Source organism: Chiroxiphia lanceolata, chromosome 2 (genome assembly GCF_009829145.1).
Source record: "Chiroxiphia lanceolata isolate bChiLan1 chromosome 2, bChiLan1.pri, whole genome shotgun sequence".
Taxonomy (NCBI): domain Eukaryota; kingdom Metazoa; phylum Chordata; class Aves; order Passeriformes; family Pipridae; genus Chiroxiphia; species Chiroxiphia lanceolata.
Genome location: NC_045638.1, coordinates 101629525 through 101648490, shown reverse-complemented (window position 1 = coordinate 101648490; position 18966 = coordinate 101629525). Strand labels below are relative to the sequence as shown.

Below are 18966 nucleotides of genomic sequence, written 5' to 3'. Positions count from 1 at the left end.
GTCTCACAGAAGGTAACAAGGCCCTAACCAAATGCACAGGTCTACGTTAGCAAGTCTCAAAATAGGATCTTTAACTTGGGATATAACATTTGACCACCCTAGCCAAAACACAACCCCTGTGAATTCATGGAGAAATATTTGTTGGTGTTTTTGCCAGCACCTGACACATAACAAAAGCTTGAAAACCGCTAACAAAAACTTCCTGAACTCTGCAAACACAAGCAACTACAATCAACCTGATATCTAAAAAATAAAAAAATATTATTATACGTTCCAGGGATACATATTCTTCTTATAGGCCATTGGAGGCAAAGTGGTCTTCTCTTTTTCAGGTAGTCCACTACTAGTGAAAATCTCAAGAGTAACTGATCATAATTTACAGCACCACCTCCAGACTTATAAATTTAACCAGCACAATGAATCTGTAGTAAACTGGTATTCTGCATCTAGACAGAGCTATCTTGCTAAAAATCAATGATCAACACACTCACTGAAAGTCCCATGCAACTTTTAGTAACAGCCTGGCATGTAGCATGCTGTGCTGGGTCCCACAAAACCAAGCAATGCAAGGCATCACCTACTTCTGAAGGGAACAGAGGTGAAAGAGAAAAGCAACATCACAGTTAAGACACGTTATCTTCAGCATCAGTAACCAACTGATGCTATCTGCTCTGGAAACTATCCAGACTGCAAAACCATGTTTAAAAGAGACATACAGGTCCCTAGTAGAAAAAAACAGACAGTAGTGGTCTACTTCTGAAGATACATTCTCCTCCTCTTGCACTTCACTTAGCCTGCCCTTAAGGCTCTTCCTTGACAAGCAGTAAGCATAAGGCAGCTCAGAAGCCAAAAGCAGTTGTGTCCCCTGTCCTGTTTCTACTACCCATTCTTGGGGGCAATAGAGCTGTTCAGTTCTCCAATCTGACTCCTAACATGATATATGATCCACTCAATAGTGGTGAGTTCTATCTTTATTGGGTAGAAAGAGTTAAGCTAATAAAAAACCCACTAATTTTAGCAATGATCAGTCCTCCAGTCCAGTTCATCATATAACTACAAAAACACTAGCACGGCCCCATAAGGTAGGATGCAAGGGTCTAAGGCTTGGACTGTTTCTTTCAGTGACAGTGCTGCCATTTAAACATGGTGCTTCACTATTCTCTGTCAAATAAGTTTTATTCCACTTCTTTGTCAGGGAGCTGTATTTCAAATAATATGTGTATCTTCTATCTGTGTTGAAGATGGAGTCAACATTACACAGGTAGTGAACTGAAGGTAAAAAAATTTCTAATTTACTGTACCTCTCCCATTTTCAATCAAAATGCATCAAACTTTGAAACCTCTGTTTCCCCAGAACTGCTTTCAGCAAAGCTACTGGAGAACTTCACCTAAGAACTTATCAAAGCCTATATTTCTTTCATTTTATAGCAGAACGAATAAATTAAATTTGGCAGCACAGAAAACAGCTACTCAAAGCACACACTCTGGTCTGGATCAAGAGCACAAGCAATTCTGCTCAGGCCTCAGAGCCTGGGACACATTAAATCCCGCACGATCCTGATCAAGATATTTGATTTCTTCCTGTTGTCCCCTGTCACCTGGGGAGCTGCTCAGACCTGCATCGGTGCCCTGTAGCTGTGACAGCAGCATCCAACACCTGGCTGGCCCACCACAGCTACGTGTTTGGAGTGGCTTCTCATGAAGAGTCCTCTGCAAAATCACTCAGAGCATCACAGGCAGAACGAACAAAGTCATCCCACTAATCTGTTAACAGGAAGTAATGAAGAGGCAGAAAAGCAAAATACCCCAAAGTATTTGTGTAAACCTGCCACCAGTTATGGATTAATAATTTCAGAGCTCCATTAGAAGGAATACAGAGAATGGTGCTCACCTTCAAAAGCTGAAAGTTAACTAATGAATCTGTGACATTGACATTCTTCACTCCATAAAGAAACAAAAATAAAATAAACAAATAAAAAAATTGCAACAATGTAAGAAGATGCCTTTCCATAGAAGTTGCCTGCTCATTGTAACTGAGATACTCTTCCAAACACTCCATTTTCTCTCAACCAACTTGACTTCCTTTCTGAGGGAGGCAACTGTAAAAAGAATTTTTTTCATTTTTGTATTTTGTTTCCATAATTTTATTTCCTCGTATTATAACATCACGACACTCCTTCAAATACATCACATTGTTCTAGATCCACATTTATTACTAAACCACTGTACAGTCTCTTCTCTGGTATTACTCAATGCATCTAAAAGTTTTGAAACAACCTGAGCGTTTTTTCTATTTTAAGTGGTTTGGAGTGAACTTTATCATCTGTCCTTTATGGCTATATTTGTGTCATATCTATCTACACTTTTCAGTGAGAAAATTTACAAAGTATAAACTTTCATTGACTACACATCTTTGCTACAGCAAAAAACATCATTTCCTGAGTATACTCCATCACAATATTAGTAGAAGCAAAATCATCTAATCAGAGATCATAACAATATAATTGCTCGTTTCTTGCTGTTGAGCCTGGGTAGGTTGTGACACTTGGTTCCTCCTTCATCCACTCCCCGAACCTACAGGACGTAAAACCAGCACTCACCTCTTTAGCCTTCCCCAGTCACGGAGCTGGCACAGAAATGCTGTCGGTGCAGCAGTCTACCATCCTGCCTACAGCCCGGCTTCGCTGCAACAAAACAAAATCACCACGATACCGCTTTTCCAGCCTGGCGTGTTTGCCTGTCAGAAACAGAGCCCGCAGCCACCCATAAAAATTAACTCCAGACCGATGAAAATAACTCTTTCAGGGGAGGAGTAGCAGCGTCGCTGCGAGGAAAAGGAAAAGCAGGAAGCTGATCTCAGCAGCGCGGGGAGCACGGACGGGGCGGAGCAGAGGCATGGAGCGAGGAAAAGTGGAGCAAAGACTCGCTGCTTATAGCTTGGTTTTGGCAGTACGACCGAACACCACCGCATTACTGAAATACCAGCGTTACGGCTGACACAGAGGCCAGCAACACCCCTTCCCCACACACGGGCACCGCACAGGCCCATGGCAGCGCTGGCGTGTGCCCCGCGCTCGGCACTGCCTGCACAGGTACCCGGCCCCCACCCGCGCTGCCTTCCCTGCCGGCACCACCGGGCCCAGAGCGCCCCCGAACCCTTCCCTGCTCACCCTGGCCTGGGCAAAGGGCTGCCGTGGGTGCCACGCTGAGCCCGCTTTCACGCGTGAGCCGGTTTGAAAGGGCACGTCCTACTCCTGCTCTTGCAACTGGGGGAACCTCCTATTGCGTGGTAAACAAAAAAAAAATGGTATCTTCTAAAGGACTGGACTGCCATGTTTAGTGTGTAACTCACTTCCTTTGGTGAAGTTTAAAAATGAAAATAAGAAAAGAAAAAGAAAAGAGGGAGGATTCTTTAGGGAAACAGCTTAAAGAACTGATAGGCTTTTCATGCCAAAATTCAAACTGACACCAAGGAGGGCTTTAACTCAACAACAGCACCTCCCACCCTCTAAGAACTTTCTCCCAAAAACATATGCTAGCCCCACCAAGGCCCCAGTTCCCAGGGGAAAGCAGGCCACAGGAGCTTGCTCCCCACAGGATTGTTCCCTGCCAGGAGGGCTGATCTGGCTCCTGCAGAGCGGGACACCCCACCTGCCCTCCCGGCCTCTGCAGGAGTCAGACTGCACCTGCTGCTTGCCATGCTGTCCCCACATTCCTCAGGAGCAGGGTTTGTTTGTATCATTAGGATAGCCTTACAAACCCCACAGAAAACAGCAATATATAACGTTCTAAATAAATGTGAGCTTGGAAAACAAAGTGTCAAGGTAAAGCCAAAAAATTGCAAGGCAAGGTGGACAGACTATCACTAGAGCCATCGGCCAGTGTTTCAAAAGAATAATTAAAACCCATAACAGGAAACAGCATGTCAATGGATCTTCCTAACACTCACACACAGCCAGGATCTGATCTATATTTCTCAGCCAAAAGCAGACAATCCCTATGCATTTAGGGTTTTCCTAAGTGAGACTATGAAGATAAGCAGGAATACCCTGCATTGTTAAGACACTTGTCTTGCTCTCTCTTTCAGGTTTCAGTGTTTTTGCATGGCAAGATTTGTAGTACTTTGTATTGGTGGATACAGAACAGACACAGGACAAAAACAAAACAGTAAATCAGTTTAAGTCAAGTTCTCACACTTTTGAAAATCCTACCTGATGTCCTCTACATTATACTGACAGAGGCAAGGTGGCCAAGCAATTTTACTTTTACCATTTCTTCCATGTATTTTCTCTTTTCTGCTCAATATAGGAACCTGTAGCATATCTAACTCCCATTTCGAAGAGCACATTATGAAAATCAGTAACTTTTAAGAAAGCATTCAATGACTCTGAAATTCACTGTGGCTTGTTCACTTTTTGACACTGTTTCAAAGTATGTCCTATACTCAGTCTGCAGACAAATCCAGACTGAGCTGGAAAAACAATCCCACTCTCCCAGCCTCTCTGCAGAGCCTGATGGCCTTCACTTCCAAGAGTGTGCAGGCAGGACTCATGCCTTTGTCTTCAGCTTTCCCAGTTCACAGCCTACCTTTGGTGACTGCAGTTACATTAACTCCTCAGGCTGTAAGCTGAAGGTCACTGATGCAGACATACATCCCTCTGTACAGCTACTCCGATGGAGCAGTCAGCTCCGACCGAGCGGATGCAAAGCCTCATTGCAGCAGTATCTTCTGGTGCTGCAGCAACATCGAAATAGCCACAAGGAAACGAAGGCAGCCCAAATCTCAGCATGCAGGCTAGGCCAGCCAGTGTACAAGCAGCAACACAGCAGATCCTATCCATCTTAGTATCAATGCCATTTCTGCACCTGTAGTTTGGCAGCTTGAACCCTTTTCATTCACACACTGAGACACTAATTTCACTCCCAGGAGAACTTAATTATTCCTTCTGGGGAAACTATTAAACTATTAGCACTGGAGTGACATACAGCTGCTTCCTTACTAAGGAAACATATAGCTTAAAGCCAGAACTATATCAGAATATATACTGGGAATGTGATTTCTATACTCAGCTGAACAGATTTAGTGAGTATTAAAACCAAGAAGCCACAAAACCTGCACAGGATATTGTGCTGAGGGTGATGTGTGGACCAACAGTAGACAAGGTGAAAATACAGGTAAGAGCTCTTTCTTAAGAGTAAACAACCTAAGAGAAACAGCAAGGACATTCCCAAAGCTTTTCCAGTATAATTATTGTTACATAAATGCCTAGGCTTCTCTTCAAATCAAACCCAACACTTCTACAGTACCACTCACAGCTCTGGGAGTCCACCACACCTGAGATAAATGAGCTCATAAGCCCACCTCCAATCCCAGGGTTAGTCCATGTATTTCAGAGAAGCTGTTTCCTACCTGCTTTTTTAGAAGACAGATTCTAAAACAATGAGCACTGTTTTCCCCCTGCTTTTCAAGTTGATATTCAGTTTTGAAAAGGCACTCCTCAGTTGTCACAAATACCGGACAGGTATGCTGCTGCTACAGTGTACTGTACAGCCTCCTTCCTTCTCTCTGCTTCTTCAGTTCAAGTACACGTGCACCAGAGAGAGTATTTCATTAGATACAGAAGAGCAATCTCTGACACTCTTGACATGACAGACAAGGACAATTTATTCCAGCAACCTCAAAAGCACCTTTTTTTTTTTTTAAAAAACAAAGAGGACTTTTAGTAGTCAATAAATATCATTAACTAATTTATGAGGTTAACTAACAAATCACTTAAGGCACATCTTTAACTTCAGCAATACACATCTTTAACAACAAAGGCATATCTTTTACTTCAGTCTATCCTGATTTAGTAACAAAATAAAACACTTTCTCTTACCTTCTTAATTAAATTGCTATTATTTATTTTGCAAACAATTTTTAAGCATTCTGAAATACTCTTCTCTATCAGCCCACTTCAGTCTTTTACTGTTGAAGGCACTTCATCCTCAAGATGACAGGTCATACAAAGGAAAGGTTGGAGACAAAGGCTAAAGCATTGCATTGTTTTTAGTACAAAAAGCTCCATTTCTTTAACCCTGCCTTTCTACGTAAGAAACTTCCTTGAGAAACTAGAGTAGCATCTGCTTGTACTTCAAATTACTCTCTCTGCTTCTTTCCCCCTCATGAGATTCCTTGACTGAGGTCATGAAAATAACAAGTACATTTTAAAATCAAAGTTTACCATTTCAGTAGGATTTCAGAGGCAGGACTGTGACAGTCATTGTTAGGCAACCATTCTTCTCAAGGTGAAACAGTTTGTGCTTAGCACTACCAAACAGTTAGACTTCTGTCATTATCTTTGCTGACCAGTGTTATTACCCTGTCCAGAGGTCTCCAACTTCAGTACAGATACAGCAGTAGATGAGCAGTTTTTAACACTGCAGTCATTACTTCCTATGGGTCTGCAAAAGTAACTAAGAGGATTAGTCCATTGTTTGTAGATTTACATTAATTTTTCAGGCATCCGTATCACCCACAGGACATTTTTTTAGTGTTTTTACAGTAATTAAAAAAAAAAGTTGAAAACTCATTACTTTAAATTGAGTCAGCTTTTTTCTTGCAGGGAGATACAAATTTTTCGAAAGCTTAAACACAGTCATGAGAAGGGATCATCCCTCAGCTGCTAGATAAAAACCTACCTCAGAAAAAAGGTATGAAGTAGGAAATAGGAAACATCTACAAGTATATGAACTCTTGTGCTTTAAACTCATTCATACACACTTAGAACTCGACTCACTTTGAGTCAAGTAGTCATTCTGTACTGTTTTAAAACGAACTTGAAGTTTTGTGTTGCTTAAACTACAGTTGTCAAAATTCATTTATATGTGACAGTTTCTCATCTCTCATTCCCTGCATTACAGGCAGGTAGAGATTAGGCACCAAATTGTTTCAATATTTATTTAAAACAAGTCAACCCAGAGGTAGTTTGATCACAAATTTACTCACTCCATCCATATATATATCTTCTCCTGAACTGACAAGACAGGATGACTTCTGGTTTGTTGCTCCGGTACTGTATGAGCACTAAAATAACTTAGTAAATGACCAAGATGGGAAAGATCTGGTCAAAGACAACAGAAAGGGAAAAAGTAACACTGATTAATCTTGCATGGCTGAAAGCTTTCTCTGCTAACCAGCAAGGAAATATAACAGCAAACAACGACATTAATGAAATAAACAAACATTTTGAGAGCATGTTTAAAAAACTCTGAAACTTAACCTGGAAGTGACTATCATTGAAGACATCCAAACAATTCCCCAATCAAATGTGGTATCAGTCAACTATTGTAAACCTTGCCTTCTGTAAAATTCACAAAAGAACTGTGCTCACATATACACAGAGAGTACTGCAGCAATACTAATGAAGTATTGCTGAAGCTCCATTTTATTGCAATTCCATGAAGAAATATAATAGTAACTACTAAATCTAAACAAAGTCACCACTCAGCTCAAAATGGATACAATCCCAATCCAATGCTTATATAACACTGCAATACCCCACACTTAAAACAACACTAAACAGATTCATAAAACATCCCAGAAAACAACATCAACCATCTGTGTATTCAGAAACAGCAGAATCACCATTTTTATGATTCCTGTATCTCAGCACTTTTTAGAAGTTGTATCGAATATTTTCATATATGCACACACAAACACAAATGCTTTCTGAGCCACGTAGTACATTAACAGCACATAGACAACAGCACATTTCCATCACCAGAAAGCCACTGCCCTCTTACCTGCTATACACACCCACACATCACAAGCGTCAGAAAAACTTCAGGTACAAACGTCATACCTAAATAATGCACAAAATACCCAAGCCAAAAATCCTACCACAAGCAGCATGCTGTCCCTTCTTATCCCTCCCCCACACTGTTATCCTGAGAAGTTTAATCTCAGTTCTTCTCTGAGGTAGGTGGAAGGTACTCAGATACTACATACAATGTGGCAGAATAAAATCCTAACACTGTTGACCCCTTTTTAGACTTACCAGAACAAGTTACTAGCCAATTCAGACATAAAGAAGTTTGCTTCTCACAATGTAAGATCACACATTACTTGTAGCAAAAAACCCCCAGCACATTTACAGTATCAAAGTTTCTTAACATTAGGAGGGTTTTGTCTAGTTTTTGCTTTAATAATAATGAGAGCTGTTCTCCATGAGGTTAAAATGCAAAACACACTTTTAAAAAGAAACTTGCTTTAGTACAATCTTGTTTATTTTCTAGTTCTATCAGAAACATTTTATTAGGACATATACTTCTGTTTTTAAAACAACCTAGTTTTTTCCCTAGATATACTGATGCAATATTTTGTAAGCATATACTTAAAAGACATGCAAAGATTCAAAGAGCAGCTGCAAAGAAAGCTATTTCACTTTGCTAATTTGCATCAAGTTTTATGGTTCCTATCCTCCTTCCTAAATGGAAAACTAACTGTGATAAAACATTGAGCCCAATTAGAAACAGCTACTACACACAACTATTTATTTGAATGATTTCCTTTAGAGTATGGGTAATTGTTTTTACAGAATCCTTTAGTGTTTGGGCCAAATATTGTCATCTTTTCTACAGGGATAAAAAAGCCCACTTCCTCCAGTTTCACATCTCATTCACTAAGTACATAATTGAATTCAAATCTTGATACATATAAAAATAAATCTTTTTAATTTAATTTATTTTAATGAAATGCTGAAAAACCACTATGGTAGCTTGACTTCTGCATTCAGGATACATTTGTAATTTTCTTCTGGTTTCAGTATTACCTTGCACAGTAGAAAGCCCAAGTTTGGTACTAATTCGAATACTGATTATTAAGATAGTGCCATGTGAGACTTCAGCGCTCCAGAATCAGAGCTCAGAGTTTTGGAGCTTAGTCCCACTGGTATCACATTTGCAAAAATTCCCTAAGTTTAGCTTTGTTTGGGGATGTAATCTGTGACCTGTTCCTTTCAGATTTAAGGGCCAAAAATCCGACAGACCTCTGTAGGCACAGGAATAAGTTGGGGAACAAAGTGGGTAAGATTCATAAAACAGGCAATGACTTAAAGAAATGTGTTTTGTCCACATCTGTGGACAGCTGGCGGCCGTGCCAGCCACGGCAGGAGATGAGATCAGTCTCTGTGGCAGCACCGAGCGAGGGAGGGAGCGAGCATGGAGGAGAGGTCAGGTCCCTGCAGGTGGGTTGCCATCCCATTCTTGGCATATTCAGGTTATATTTTCCTCCATAAACATGCTTTCTGGGAAAGCAAGCAGGGCAGCAAATGCAGCAGGGAAATAATTTTCATTCAGTTTTACTTAAGAGCAAACCCAGCCTGACCTTTAACTGTCCTCACATTGTTTTAACCTACAGCTGCTCTCCCACCTCCACAGCCTCCCCTCCCACCCCTGCCCTCTGGCAGAGGGGGCCCAGGCACCCACCCTGTCCCAGGGTGCTCGCCCTGCTACTGGGCCACATCAGCACACATCACAGATTTGGCAACAGCCAGGCCTGGCACAGCCATCCCTGGGAAGCAGAGCTGCTAGGAAGATGGCTGGCCCCAGCCAAGGCCACCGCAGCTGTGAGCAAGGACACAGGACTCCTCCCTGGAAACATGAGGAAAGGGGGTTATGCCAGCATGAAAGCACCATGTAAATACAGTACTCAACATGCAAATCCAGCAAATAAAGTAAATTTTTCAACTATTCCTGTGGATTTATGAGATGTCACCCAATGTTCAGCTGTTCTTTTGTTTTACCAGCAAGTAATGATTGCAAACTAATTGAACTCGAGGTGCTTCTGCAAAAGCAAAACTTGCAAATTTCAAACTCAAAAAAAATAAAGTGTCATTTGATGTCCAGCAATAAGTGCTGCTTACTGTTTCATATACCAGAACAAAACATCTGCTGTAGTATCACCTGTGATGATGTTCACTCTTATCTACAGATCTGACACCAAAGCCGGATATGTGAATCAGTGGCTACTACATCTCCTCTAAAACTTTCTCTATGTTTTGTCTATATACTGTCTAAAGCTAAATGAGTAATTTTGGTCATTCAAGTTAAAAAAAAAAAAAAAAAAGGAAAAAAAAGAAAAAAAGACAACGCTATTTTTCCTCTGGTCTATGGTTTTCTCCCCAGTGTTTGTGTGGGACCCAAAAGCTAAAAGAAGTTTTTATTATGCAACACCTCACTTTACTACAAGAGAACACAAAACAAATTACCAGCAGCCATAATTCACATTTTGTTTCAAACATGCAAGACCCACCCCCAAAAAAGCCCAATCCAAAACCAAATTATTCTTTTTTAAATTCTAGGTTCAGCCATCAGAAGTCAAAGCAGTATGCAAAGTATTGATTTATGCACATACAAAAACAACAAACATCTTCATCAGGAAAAATCGTATAGGTTTCTTGCATTCAAGTCTAAAATACATCTGTGGGACACCATAGAAGAGGGTGGGTCTCTTCCTGCCACTCCAGCATGAATGCAAGGAACAGATGCCAATCTACATTTTAGCTACCTAATTATATAAATACAAACACAATAACAGCATTAATATATTGGTCCTTCTGTAATATACAAGCAGCTTTTGGGGAGTTTTTTGTTTGTTTGTTTTTAAGTGACAGGAAGAAAAGGTTTACAATAGGCCACTCGTTACCAAAGGATGAAATGCTCTATAGATACAAACCTTGTACCCTTGGTCTATGCAGACACACTTTAGTTGTTAGGCTGCAACACTGGCTTGCCAGTGACACAAACTCTCCTATTCCTGCATTTGTCCTGTACTCCTTAAGTTCAACACAGGTTAGCAGTAAGAGTATTTACATGAAAACCACCTGCTGTGAAATGCAGCGGCTGCAGGGCTGACCCACTGCTGCTTTTTCTACCAATGCATTTTGACCTGCAACAGAAAGGTACAGTGACCCACAGGAGACTGTGAAACTTCCAGCTGCTGATGCTGAACTTTAGAGAAGTCATCGGTTGCATCCCCGCGTGTCTCACCCAGCTGACCACCACTGCTGCTGCTCTCTGGGACCCTGCCTGGTACAGCCCAGGAAAAGGAAGGAGAGCAAAAGCAGCAACCCTTCACTTTGGTGATGAAAAGACCTGAGAGAGGGCAAGTGCGCTCCTCTAGGAGCAAGAGGATGCTGTAACAAGTGACCTAGTGGAGTTCAACATCTTCTCTAATGTTCACATTTTTGTCAAAGTGATTCCACTATTACAATTTGATCTTCTGCTTGGGTGTGGTGTACATATGACCTGTGAACTTAACGGCATCACTTATAAACCAATGCATTATATAAACCATACCTAGATATTAACTCCCTGTCAATGGACACCTATGTAAATCTTCAGCACACTAACTGTTCTGTTATTTTGTTTTTAATTTTACTTTTCCTACCACACATTTGGGAGGGGGGGGAAAGGGGTGAGGAGGGGTGAGTGTTAAACACAGCCTTGATACTAAATGGACTGGTACATACTAGATGCAAACACAGGTAACTTGGCCTCAATGCTGACTTCTGTATTTCACCGACATTCCCAAGGGCTCTAGTTTTCAATGACAGCTTCTTTAAGGAAGGGCAGAAGAGCATGGCAAAAATTCTACCTTGAGCACCAAAGGCAGTAAGCTCATCCTCCCCCACCTCCTCCACTCCTATAAAAGCCAAGCAAAAGCCCTCTAATAAACAGATCTTATCCCCAACTACTTTTCACTTTCAACAACAACAGAACTTAATATAAAAATAATACCAAGTTAATTGAATAATAATTTCCCAAGAGAAAGTACTGTTTTTAACATCCAGTGCTATAAAAGAAATCCATAAAAAGGATTTGCAGCCCGCTAGCACAGGAAGAGTTGTTACTGCAGCCTAACCAGCTTTTGCCTCTTGAAGGAACGTCCAGGACATGCCCTCGTTGGATATGGCACCACCTGTCAGTGACTGGCCCCAAAGACTCCAGTTAGTTTTGGTAGCTGCTAGACACAGCAACCCGATTTTTAAGCCAACTGATCGAGTACTAGGAACTCTAACTACAGCAGCCCAGCCCAGCTCTGCATGATCCAACCAACTCTTACTCAATGCAAGTTAAATCAGCGTGCGCAGAGCTCCACACTATCACCGCCAAACCCCTTCTGATACTCGTTCTGCCTTACTGAAGGCACACTCAGGTAACTACAAAACCATGTAGACACACACTCTTAAGGTTCCAGATGATGCCAGGTTTTATCAATAGGCTGTGTTTTAAAATGCTACATTTTAACAGGTGCTTTTAAAAAGTTGATAGTAAAGAATCTTTCCAGTTTTTCTTTAAAAGACACTGCATTCTGCATACCCAACTCTCTAGACCTCAAAATCCCTCAAATTAGCCTTGGGAGGGACACACAGAACTCCTAACTTTGTTAATAAACAGGCAGTATATATTTGTCTGTTGTCTGGCTGGACTCTTTATTGAGTTGGGCATTTACCAGAGGCTAGTGATACCCTGAATTCCCAAGCTGGTTATGGAGAAGAGAAAGCACTCAGCACCTCGGTAGGGGATCTGGTGGATGGGACAACTCCAATTGTCCTTAAATTAACCAAAATCAACAGACCAGCTAAACATTTAACTGAGGGTTTGGCAGATAGGGAGGGAAGACCCCGGGTTTCCTGGAAGAAGATACTTACACTGGAGAGGCACGCGCCCTGTGCAGTCCTCTTTACCTCCCACATCTCTTTCCTCTAGAAATATTGTAATTAATTTGGATGTACACAGATATTGCCATCAATTGCCAAACTATTCAGTAATCTTTACTGAACCTCCCAGTTCACTGTAATAATTTTACATACACCATAAAGTAGGTATATCTCATGATCATTTATATGTCACTGCTGAGAAACAACTCCACCCATTTGTCCACTGTTCTCTGGAAAGCTACCCTCTGCCCAATACACACTCCAGAGCCTTTTTCTCTATTCACTCTGTGGTCAAAATAAGTTGTTTGTACCACTTTTTCTAACCCTGGTATTATCATGATCATTGAACTTTTGTTCATAAAGAAACCTAAGAAACAAACTTTACCTTGATATAGTATTCTGAACACGCAGCAGTAGCAAACTCTTTGCAAGCCACATTAAGTTCCACGTTTGCAGCACTCAGGGACTACACTTAAAGAACACTGTCAAACACAAGACACCACAGCAACGCATCATCTCCCATCTTAAAGTTTGACACTGATTTTTTTAATTGTATTTACATACGTGGAGGTTTTTTTAGAATTTCCTATCAGCTTAAGTGACCCACTGCTTCTGAGCTGCAATGGGAACAAGGCATCTATCTCACCTGTGTGACTGAAAATTTCAAACAGAAGTAATGACAGATGTAGCTAGGTTTCTTTCAATAAGCAACAACTGCTTAATAATTCAAGCTGATAGTCATTTAAATACTGATAGTCTGAACCAATTGGTACAGAACTCTAAATTATGCACCTTTTCAACTGCATAGAACAGATTTCAACAGTATGTTCATCAAATGCTGAATTTTTGCTTAATTATTTACTTTCTAATAATTATTTTAGGTTGTTTATGTAAGAACTAAAATTCCATTCAAATTAGAGGCAAGTGAAAGGTGTAACCACTGGAAATCGCAAAGTTTTCACTTTGAAATTATAAGTGTCGTCTGACTGCAGCCACTAAAAGTACTCAAGTCAGCCCTAACAACAAATATATAATTCCTGCAAAGAGAAGTATAAAAAGAAATGCTTCTGAAGCTCATATAAATTGGCAAGAGGATGGTATATGCTATTCCTTTATTGCAGCTGCTGAGAATGCTCATCTCTACCTTGTCCTGTCACCCCTGTCCCTAACAAAGTGTAGCTATTTTACTGGACAACACACACCAGTGCAACAGGTCTGTAAGTCACTACACAATTGGTTTTAAATGTCCTTAAGTTCCTTCTATCACTGCTGGAAAAACAACAATGCTATTTCACATACAGGCACGGAATAATTTTCACTTCATTCATACAGTTATTCCAGATAGCCCCATCACACATGCTTAGAAACTTCTTCTACATCATAATGACAAGCAATTGACACCAAGTTGGATGGAAGAAACTTAAATTTCTTGTGAGTTGAATTATTTTTCTTCCAATATCTATCTACTAATTCAGAAAACTACCTATTCTCACCTTCACCTTAGTCCTATTGAATTGCATTGTCTGTCCACATAAATAGCACTGCCCACATTCCCAAAGATACCTGGTTAATACTCATATCTGTCCTCTCATTCAAAAAAATTAAAATGGGCATTTGCTGATTTAAAATAAAATCTCATCACAAATTAAGAGATTCACAAGTCTCAAAACACCACTTTGTGGTCCATTGAATCAGAGACAGTCAGTTTGTCTTATTACTGTTTTTTTCACTGTTACTTTTGCCAACTGAAACTCTCAAGTCCACAGATTTCTAAGACAGGCCAGAGAGATTTTTCAAAAATTAGAGACTTGGAACTCAAAGTGCAAGGTTAAGCAAGCATGAGGATATAACCACAGGTCTCAAATCATGTGTTTGATGAGACACTCTTTATTAACCTCCTGGCCCTTTTGCAGTGCTTCACATCCTGATCACACACTGTTTTCAGGGAAGAGCTGACCATCAGCAGGTAAGTGGAAACAAAAGCAAGAAAAAGTGGAACAAGAACTCCAGCAGCCTTAATAAAGATCAGGGTACTGGGAAGAGAAAGGAATAAATTTCAGCCTTATGTTCTGTATACTAGGCAACACAGTCTCACTAGTTAAGATAAACCATATTAATTATTTCCAATAATCCCCAAACTCTGCCACTTTTAATGCTGTTTTGATTCTTCATTTTCCAAAGAAAAACATCCCTGCAGCCTCACTGAAGCAGCAGAGAATTCCTTCTCTTCCCCAGTCCCTCAGCTCTGTTGCTGTGCCCCACCTCATGATCAGCATTCCCACAATGCCAAGGCAAGTTTGCAAGTTAGAGATGCTCACTGCCAATTTGTTAAAACTGTGAGCCTCATGCACCACCAAGTTCCTGCATTGATTCATTCCTGTTCTCCATTCACAGCCACAATGCACTTTACAAGCAAATTACCACCACCTAGTGAAAATAATGGTCCTGTTTTGGTAACAAAGTAAGAATGCTTGAACTTTCTGTTTTGAAGATTCTTGAGGAAAGAATCTCATTCATTTGACAAACTTATTCAGAAGTGTAAGAAACACAAAAGTGGATTTTGGAAATTTTGGCCTAATTTGCCTATGATCTGAATGCATGCAACTAGCAAAATCAGTTTATTACCTTTATTTTTCCTCAGACCTTGACTCTAGCATAAAACAGTTAGCTCCTGCCACCTTGTGGGACTTCATGGACTTCCCTGAAAGCTTGTATCAGTAAGCTAGTGAGTTAGAATAAATAAACATTCAGGACTTACTTTCCTTGTGATTCACCCTGGTGAATGTTAAAATAAGAGAGAAATATTTATGGAGAGGGTATGCCATTTTGGATATTTTCTAGTTCATTATCCCTAGCATTGTTTATATAGTTGAATTGCTGTATTTCGTAGTCTTATGGAGGGTGTTTTAAATATTTAAATACCTGTCAAGAATCCTAAGTTTTGGAAGCTGATGTATCTAAGTTTAAAATAACATTATGATCAAATACTTGTCACCCCTAGTAAACTTCACATATTTGACAAAGATTCTACACAGAAGTAATACAAATTTAGGCTAAAAATCTTTGCAGTCAGGTGCAGTTTTGAAACCAAATAACAATCTCAATCTCATAAGGAATTATACATATGTTTAACTTTTAATGTGGTGATAACATGCCTAGTTCTACCAAAAGATCTGATTCCATATGTTTATTTTTTAACTATAATTTTCTGGTTTATGTTTTTCCTCTCCTCATCCCCCTCCACTTCTATTATACATGGCCGACTTAATGAATGAGTGAAGTTCTCCAAAGAAGAATAAGGCCACTGGAATGGAAAAACTTTATCACCACAGTAACAAGACAGTAAAGATGCCTGAATCTTCATCCTCATGTCTTACATGTTGTCTACTGCCCCTCAGACAGGTAACTCGTCACACCTACTTTGTGGAGGTGGAAAAGACAAGAGCAGCAGCAATCAATGAGAAGGGATGAGGTTCTCTCTATTTAAGCAAAACCTCTGCTGCTCTAAATCCCAAAAATGAAAAAGCACAGAGGACTGCAGATGATGTGACTCCATGAACCCGATCAACAGCCTCAATGAAACTGCTGCTTTCTATTCTTGGTGCCAAATGATTTGTTACAGGTGCACAGAAAGCAAGAACAGTTAGGGAGGAGCACTTCTTCCCCTCCAACATCCCACAACTGCTTCAGTGAACTTGCTGGAGATCTACCGCACTGCGTACTTGATGCCAACCGTATGAAACTTAACTCCTTGGAACTTCCTCCTGCTAAAGGAAAAACTGTCAGACTCAAAACAGGAACAGCTCTTCCTGATGCCACAAGCAAATCACCTCTAGTAAAGGCCATAGTAGCTCACAAATAAACTCAAGAACAACAATTACAGATCCACAGCCAAAGGAAATATATCGGGAATGTCTTTTTTAATCCATAAACAGACTGAATTTTTGCTCAACACTGAAACAATGACAAAATGTCAGGCTATGAATCAAGTTGGCACAGTGCATCTGAGGGACAGAAATTGTATGCTCTTAAATAATAAGTCTCATGATTTCATAAGCTTCCCTGGTAACTTCACAAATGGGGTTGTCTCTGACAGCCATCATATTCCCCCCTACACAACACCTTATCACCACCTATATATTCATAAAGTCCTAGTAGGCCACACAATTAACTTACAAGGCAAAGTTCAGGTGTCCACGACAATCTCTGACCACACCTGAGCTCCAATACTGAGAATCTCTCCCAGACTGAGATGTGTCTGCATCCTGACTGCCTGGAAGATACCAAAATGCTCCTCACAGCTGTCCTTACCCATCCCAATCTCCACTACAGGAAACCCAGACAGATAAACTAGCAAGGAGCTATAGAAGAGAGTCATCAATCTGGATGTTCAGGGAATCAGAACTGTAAGGCACACTCTGCCAATCCCAACACAGCCAGCACCTTGCAAGGACAGGACATGCCAGGCACCACTATTCTCTTACCTCACTCTGAGTATGAGAAATATAACACACCTCCTTATCCAGAGCTATTTGGTTCAGACTTTTCCCTGCTACAGAGCACTAGTAATTGCAGACATGTATCTAAGAGCCACCTTCCGTCCTTGGCTACAAGGGAAAAGAAATAGCAGGCTCTAGCAACAGAATGGATCAGATCCAACAGCCACTGCAGGTCTCAATAACACCATAAAGCACAAGAAGAAAATACTAGGACCCCACATGAAATTCCCCTTTGATGCCAGTGAACCATATCCAGCCATATCCTCTTATTTTCCTTTTATTTCTCCACTAATCCTACATTCTGCAGTGCTACTAATCCAGTAGGAAGATCCCTGAACCAACTTTCTGGTGCCTACATGCCCATGGCAGTCTAACTGCAGCACCAGGCAGCCAAGTAGTACCTTATTCTTCAGGATACTTTGAAACCAGTGGAAGCATAAACACACTTCTCGTACCCCAACTAGACAACCCCTTCTTGGTAAGTGTAACTTAGTTGGACCTGATAAAGCAGAACTCCCAAGCAGCAGCAGAATGAAAAATACCTGATGATTTTCAGTTCTCACTGTTGCCTACAACATTCCAAACACCAGCAGCAAAAACTGACCAGCGTTAACTTTGCTTAAAACTGTGAGTTCTCCAAGGAGACAGAAATATCTGGTCCAGGTCAAGGAAGTGTCACGACATGGCTTGAGCCTGGTTCCCATCTGAAACCTACTCCCTAGCTGTCAGGGTAAGATTTCTTTTACTTTTTCTCAGAATATTTATTTTTCTACAAAAACTTTATTTGACTTTTGCAAACTTTTATTGAGGGAACTTTCCAAGAAATTACACAAATTGATTATTGTATTCATGTATTAACTGTAGGAAAAAGTATTTAAAAACAAACAAAAAACCCAAACCAAAATAAACATTATTGGGCCATTTACTCCTTCTGTTTTTTATTTTACCTATATCCTTATTGATCTCCTTTCACTGTCATCTGTTTAGCCTTACATTTCAAAGAGAAAAGAGGAACGTTCTGAATGTCCTATTTCTTAAGAAACACCTCTAAAAAAAAAATCACTCAGGTTACAGATTTTACAAACTTCTGTGTGTAACCAGCTGTATCAGATTTCCAAGAGGAACTTCCCTGCTTCATGAACCGGAATACACAATCAGATCCATCTTCACCATTGTTTCATTGATGCCAAGCCACAACAGCTTACCCAGAACTGTGCACGTGCCCAAGGATCTGTGCCAAAAAGGCCCTGGAGCAGGATCAGGTCCCTGTAAGATTAGCTGCATGTAGAGCTTCAATCCTGCAACTGCAATAGCTCAGGGAGACTGTGTGACAGGGGCATTGCAGGACTGGGCACCAAAGTAATCAAGTATATAAAGATCTTTGTCCTCTCCACAACTGAAGCACAATTCTTAAAAATGAACTGAACAAAAAACTTTTGTATTTGTGAAATAAAAATCAATTCTTTGGACGACAAGCGGGACCAGCATTCTTCAGGCCAAGCTCCTTAAAATCTATAGGCCGTTTTCCCATTTTTTGTTTCGTTGGGGTTTGTTTAGAATTTAGTTTTCGGTTGTTTTGTTTTTCCTTTAAGATACATATTTTTATTTTAGTAATTCTTTCTCATCTCCCTCAGATGAAAACCCTACAGGGTCCCTGTCTTAAAGATATAAGCCCAACACAGGAAAAACTCAGTCCAAAAGATGCAAGTTTGTCAGCATTTAAAAAAGGGTCAGCAGTTAAAAATCCTGATAGTGCTGGTTGG

At 40.4% G+C, this 18966-nt stretch overlaps 1 protein-coding gene across 26 annotated transcripts in view; it reads right to left on the bottom strand.

Moving 5' to 3' along the window:
* BBX (BBX high mobility group box domain containing) overlaps positions 1-18966 on the bottom strand; it is a 149549-nt gene that overhangs the window by 112016 nt on the left and 18567 nt on the right. Inside the window, exons 1-2 of one of the 26 annotated variants that reach the window (XM_032678311.1) lie at positions 3171-3271; positions 2601-2684 (exon numbers count right to left, since the gene is read on the bottom strand). The exons of 24 other annotated variants lie outside the window; for them this stretch is intronic. The gene's annotated coding sequence lies outside the window, so the exon portion shown is untranslated. Of the gene's footprint in view, positions 1-2600; positions 2724-3170; positions 3272-18966 lie in introns of those variants that run through there. One more of the 26 variants, XM_032678316.1, reaches the window with a different exon arrangement.